This window comes from Capra hircus, unplaced genomic scaffold (genome assembly GCF_001704415.2).
Source record: "Capra hircus breed San Clemente unplaced genomic scaffold, ASM170441v1, whole genome shotgun sequence".
Lineage (NCBI taxonomy): Eukaryota > Metazoa > Chordata > Mammalia > Artiodactyla > Bovidae > Capra > Capra hircus.
This window is the reverse complement of record NW_017211718.1, coordinates 11,165-17,418: the sequence shown is the minus strand read 5'-3', so window position 1 is coordinate 17,418 and position 6,254 is coordinate 11,165. Positions and strand designations below refer to the sequence as shown.

At 53.8% G+C, this 6,254-nt stretch overlaps 1 pseudogene; it reads right to left on the bottom strand.

Annotated features, from left to right (window-relative positions):
- Window positions 1-2,366: 2,366 nt before the first annotated feature.
- On the bottom strand, window positions 2,367-4,546 carry LOC108635182 (annotated as a pseudogene).
- Window positions 4,547-6,254: the final 1,708 nt, after the last annotated feature.

Sequence of the window (6,254 nt, the reverse complement as noted above, 5' to 3'; positions counted from 1 at the left end):
CCTTTCCTGCCCTGCTCCTCCATCCACTTCTTCTCAGCTCCAGGAAGCCCTATTCTGCTCTCCATCGCCACAACACTCCTCCATGACGTCTTCCCAAGCAGCTAGAACAACCACCCAATCCCCATCACGTCTCTGTCCTCCAGGGGCTCACCGTCGTCCACTGCCTCCCCTGCATAGTGTGGCTAATCTGCCTGGCATGACAACTTGTGGCTGCAAAGGTCCCACCTCAAAAAGCCTGAGGATGGCAGGCCACCAACCCCAGCGCTTGAAACCGGGGCTCCCAACTAGGAAGGTTTGCAGTCCAGGATGCTCCTGCATTCCTCTTACTGCCTTTCACACTCCTCTTGGCCCTGGTCGTGACCCCAGGCTGGGGCAGATGCAAAGGGATGGGACATAATAGCACAACAAGTGGTGCGCAAATGCGGCTCAGAGCTGTGGGACCCACTAGCTCTTGGGGGCGGGGAGTGAGGGGGATGGTAGGGAAGCGGGGGCTGGTGTGTGTCCAGTCCCCTGAGGCTGAAGAAAGGGGAGGCAGACAGCGTGGGACATGGTGAAGGGGCCCTGGGGAAATCAGCCAAATAGGCGGATCCCTAGGCTGTGAGCCACGCACAGGCTGCTGGCTCAAAGCTAGTCCAATGGCCGAGAGCGTGGTGGGAGGCACCCTTATGGACACTCCCCTCAAACGTAGGGTATCTTCCAGGGTTCCTGGGCTACAGCGCAACCATATGGCATACACTGCTCCATGGAGGTAATGGGTTTTGCATCTGCTGATCCCCCAGGCGCTGTCATTGTCCAGGCTCTGGAATTCCAAGGACGGGTTCCTGCTTCGCAGTCTGAACAGCACACTCCTGTGTCCATCAGGACCTGCAATAACTGAGAACTCTCCCTGAGTATCCAAAGGATAAACAGGTGCTCCACGTGGCTGGATACTTTTCTCCATGGGACACAGAACCTGTTGTTGTCCAGATGCTAGGGAGAAGGGAAGAACGCAGTTTGCTACGGTTGATCTCCACTGTTCAGGGACACCAGAGCCTTAGGGTACAGAGCTGGCTGTGTCTCTTCATCTCTGCTTCTGGCATAGGCACTGTTTTGGGCAGTCCTTCTGTGTGTGTACCAAGGGCTGGTGTCTGTCTCCATCTCTCCAAGTGGTGCTCGTGCAGTCTGCCACTCTCTGGACACCAGTGCTCATACGAGAAGTTTACATGAGAAGGCAAGCCCTTGTATCCGGGTGTGCAAGGGGCTGTGGGGTCACCCACCATGGGCTTCTGTGTCTGGGATTGCAGCCTGTTCTGTGTCTCAGACCTTCTGCACTCTCACTGGTCACCCCCAGGCACTTTCTTCCAGCCTCACCTTTCTGCCAGGCATCCTTGATGTACCACTGTGATTCCACTCAGAACTTGCTCACTCAGTGAGATAGCGGGGATCAGTAAGTACCCTGGCTTCAGTGCTTCTGCTAGCTAGAGTCTACCTACCTTTTCCTATGGCTTTCATGTCTTTGCTATTCAACTTCCATCACCTGGTTAGGTCAGTTCTGACAGCTCATACTCATAAACGTACTGGCAGGCGCATCTGCACGCACATGTGTGAACACACTAACGTCCCTGAGAGGAAACTTGCACATATGCAGAAGTACAAGCCTTCTTCTCCAGGTACATGACTTTTTGTAAGCACCCAACTTTCTTTGTCCTGGCTATTTTTTTTTTTCGCTTGCACATCAATCATGTCAGGTTGCACTTCTAACTCTGTGACAGCACCAAGAGTGTTTGAACCACCCATGCTTCACTGACTTACTAAATGCCAAGACTCCCTTTCAGTTGCTCTCATTGGGGCCAGGTAGGTCTTCATACAATCAGCTATACCTGCTTGCCCACACAGCTGAAGTGCCAGTGAAGCCTGTCCTTGGTTGGGCCCAAAGACATCTAGAACAGTCACTGGGAAGGCAGGGTCCATCTGAGTGTCACCTGGGGCAGATCCGCTAGACAAAATCAGAGAATCTGCTCCAGGAAGACTGCCAGAATCCTCCCTCAGGTGCAGCCATGCTCCTTTGCCCATCTAGACCCACAGGCTGGGACATGACCCCAGAGGAAAGAAGGAATTCACGTCAGGATTTTCAGCATGAGCCATGGGTTGGTTATCTTTTCCTCTAGTAGTATCACCTAGGACTCTCACTCTGCACCACAACTGATTTGAGGGGACTTGCTTCACTCTCGGACACACTGAATCCCCAAGCCCCCAGTCTCAGCAGGCCACTTGCTACATGCATGGCCCAAATTGAGACTCCGCAGCCAGCTTCCGTGAGACTGAGCATCCCAATTTGGGAAAGGACAGTGTCCGGGCTAGTACAGGGCTGTCCCTTCATGGCCCACCTCCAGAGCCCTTCACCACACGTGTTTCTGTCATGGAAGAATCTTCTCTCCTGGGGTAAGCCTTCAGGGGATCGTCCCACTCATCTTTGCTGATAATCTGCTGGCAACACTTTGCTGCTGAGCAAGCTCAGCCCTGGGCTGACCAGGATCCGAACCCTCACACGAGCAGCCAAGAGCTCCAACAACGATCATCAACTGTATGAAGGACCAAAACAATACCACCTCAGCAATCCTGTTTGATTGTGGGCAGTTGCGGCCTGACAACCAGTTGAGAAAGTTAAGGCTCCTGGTGTCCAGCCTGCAGTTGATGCTCCCTGTTCAATGTCCCAGAACCAATGGGCTGGAGTGGAATGATGTCCCCATTCCCTACAGGAAGAGAGGGGAGACGGGTGTGGATCCCATAGGTGGATCATCCACACCCCTGCACACCCACAATCATCATTCCAGGACTCACGTTTTACCAGTGATGTCAAGGTAATACTCCTTAAAGATCACTCTTTTCAACAAATAGGGGTGGTCCTGAAAGGAAAAGTTCAGCTGGCTGCATGACCGTGGATGACTCACACCTGTACCTGCTAGGATAGGGAGGAGGGAAAAGGTGCAAGCTTCTAGGGTCCTCAGCTTGCCTCCCAGGCAGGCATTAACAGCTTCCACAAAGCCTCTCCAAACTCTCACAGTATAGGAAGATGAATAACATGATCCTCCCACACCACACTAAGTCCCATACCCACCTGTCCTCATGTAGCTGAGAAAGTCTTTATCTTGGTCGCTGATCATGACAGAAGCTTGAGGGTGGTTCATAATCTTCCTGAGGTCAAGGAGCCATTTATGCCACATGCTGGGCCAAGAAGAGCCAGAAGCATCAGCCCTACTCTGGGGTGGAAGAACGACATGGGAACAGGCATCTTCAAGGGTGCTGGGCACTTCTGCTTACCCAGCCACTACTGATGAGCTCAGGCCCCTGCCATACCATCAGAAAAGCTCATGGCTCTGTGTTCCTGGTGGTGTTGTGCATCTGAGGTGGTCTCCATTCCCCAAGCAGGGGCTGTTTCTGATAGCTATTATTTCCCAGACCATGTCACCGCTTACATGGTAGGACTTACAGTCATTGTGACAAACCCTGTCTGAAAGCAAAGGAGTTGGTGTTGGCTAGTGTATGTCTACATACGTTGTGTGGGTTTGTTATGTGTGTGTGTGTGTGTGCGTGCGTGTGTGTGTGTGCGACTCCCAGATCTCAGTTATCTTTGGAATCATTCATCTTTACAACAATAACTGTCAGCAAAGGCTGCCCTGGTGTACTGTCTCTGTCCTTTCTGACTTAGAGGCTGTTCCTCCTCAGATCAGGCCTGAAGTAGACACACAAAGTCATGGCTGCGACACGTACAGGTGTGGCCCTGCCCAGACCCTACTCAGCTGTGCCTTTGGAGCCTGCCAACTGCCCAGTACCACACTTCCTTCAGGGTCCACCAGCACCCATCTTGCGCCCTTGCCTCCACCCCTCCTCCTGCTCCTGCCTCTGCACCTCCCCCTCCTCCTGACCAGTGGACCACAGGGAGTAGCAGAAAGGATACCACGTTGGCCCAGAAGCCAGGGATGCCCTGGACGATGGCACTCTTCAGAGCCAAGTCACGCTTCCTCCTCTCATGGCTCTTGCACGTGAACCAAACGTAGGCCCTGCAGGTTTTCTCAGGCTCAGAGCTCAGATCCCCTTGCAGGGTCGCCAGTGCCTGCAGCACATCTAGTGCCGGAAGCTCACTCGGGCCTCCAGGGCTTTCCTGGCACTGCTCCTCCACCGTCTACTGCAACTCCAACGAGGAACCCTGTTGCTGCTCCTCATCTGGCACAACCTCCACATCGTCAATGATGTCCTCTGCAAGCAGATAGAAACCCCGTCTGATCCCTGCCACGACTCCGTCCACCTGGGCCTCCCCGTCCTCTCCTGCCTCCACTCTGAAGAGGGTGGCATCTTCACCTGGTGTGACCACTGGTGGCTGCAACGTCCCAGCCAAGCGCAGCATCATCAGGACAGGCCATGGGGCCCCATCTCCCTGAGGACCCAGGCTAACAACTAAGCAGGTCTGGGGTCCCAGGACTCTCCCTCATTCCTCTGACTGCCTCTCACGCTCCCTTTGGCTCTGGCCATGACCCCAGCCTGGGTCAGATGCCAAGGGACAGGACATAATAGCATCACAGCAAGTGGTGAGCAATGGTGGCCCAGGGTGCAGTAATCCTGTGGGGCCCACTAGCGTTTTTGCTGTGGGGAGTGTGGGGCATGGTTCAGAGGCTATGGCTCGTGTGTGTGAGGGGTCGGCTGAACTATAGAAATGGATGGTGGCAGTCCAGGACAGGATGAACGGGCCCTGGGCCATCAGCCATACAGGCGGGCTCTAGGCTGTGAGCCACACACAGGCAGCTGACCCAGATCTAGATCAATGGCCGAGAGGGCGGTGGACAGCACACGATGGACACGCCCCTAGACCGGAAGGCATCTTCCATGGTTCCTGGGATCTGCTCCACTGCGTGGCCAGACTCTGCTCCAGAGAGCTAGCAGGTTTTGCATCTGCCGCTACCTCAGGCGCTGTCATTGGTCTGGTTCTGGAAATTCCAACCACGGATTGCTGATCCACAATCCAAACAGCACACTCCTGTGTCCCACAGGACCTTCAATAACTGGGAGCTCTCCCTGAGTATCCAAAGGATACACAGGGGTGCCAAGTGGCTGGATACTTTTCTCCATGGGACAGGCAGACTGTTGCTGGCCGGATGCTAGGGGAGGAGGGAAAAAGCCCACCGTTTGCCACGTTGATCTCTTGTTCAGGGACACCAGGACCTTAGGGCATAAAGCTCTCTGTCTCTTTGTCTCTGCTTTGGCATAGCACTGTTTGGAGCAATCCTTCCTTGTGTGTACCAGGGCTGCTGTCTGTGTGTCTCCTTCTCTTTAAGGGTGCTGTTGCTGTTTGCCACTCTATGGACACCAGCGCTTATAGGAGAAGCTTATCCTTGGAGTGAAGGCAAGCCCTTCTCCTCCTGAGTGAGTTGCACCAACGGGAGATCAGATATTTTTAGTCCACAGGTTTGGAGAGCGCTTTCTCAATCTTGAAAGCCAACAGTGGGCAGTCACTGCTGAACCGCAGAAGGGGTTGGGTAATCCTCCCTCCCTCACTGGACAGACATGAACCTGCACAGGCCTGAGGTGGCTTGGCCACACTTTTCACAGAGGGAAAAATTGGGCATGCTCTGCTGGCATGAGGAAGCACCCTGAACCTTGTTCAAATTCCTGCCAGTGAGTCGCTAAGGACAACTCCCTGTTAAGCTCTGTGACTCACTGGTGCGGGAGACATGTATGTCTGCCCATTTACCCTATCGAGGCCCTTTCAAATGGTTCTGCTCTCCATCTGAGAACACGTACCAGCCTGCCCAGTTACCCAATCCTGTGGGGCTGGGAGCAGCAACAGGAGCAATCTAAGCCATCCATCCTATAGTCCTGCCCCCCTATATATGCTTTCTGCAAAGAGTACAAAGAGTGATGTTTCAGACTGGAAGACTATGCAGGTAGCAAGTGCCTATGCTGCCGTGCTTGTCCATTTCTGAAACCTCACATAAATGGCAAGTGTTGCTCATGCTCGTGGTATGGTCAGGGAAAGAATGCCCAGTGTTTGAGATGGATGGAAAGGCCTTTGTAGCTGCATGTCCAAGGGGCTGTGGGGTCACCCACCATGGCTTCTGTGTCTGGGATTGCAGCCTGTTCTGTGTCTTGGATCCTCTGCACTCTCACTGGTGGCCCCCAGTCAATTTCTTCCTGCCTCTCCTTTCTGCCAGGCTTCCTGGGTGCATCACTGTGATTCCACTTAGAAACTGCTCACTCAGTGAGATAACAGGCATTGGTAC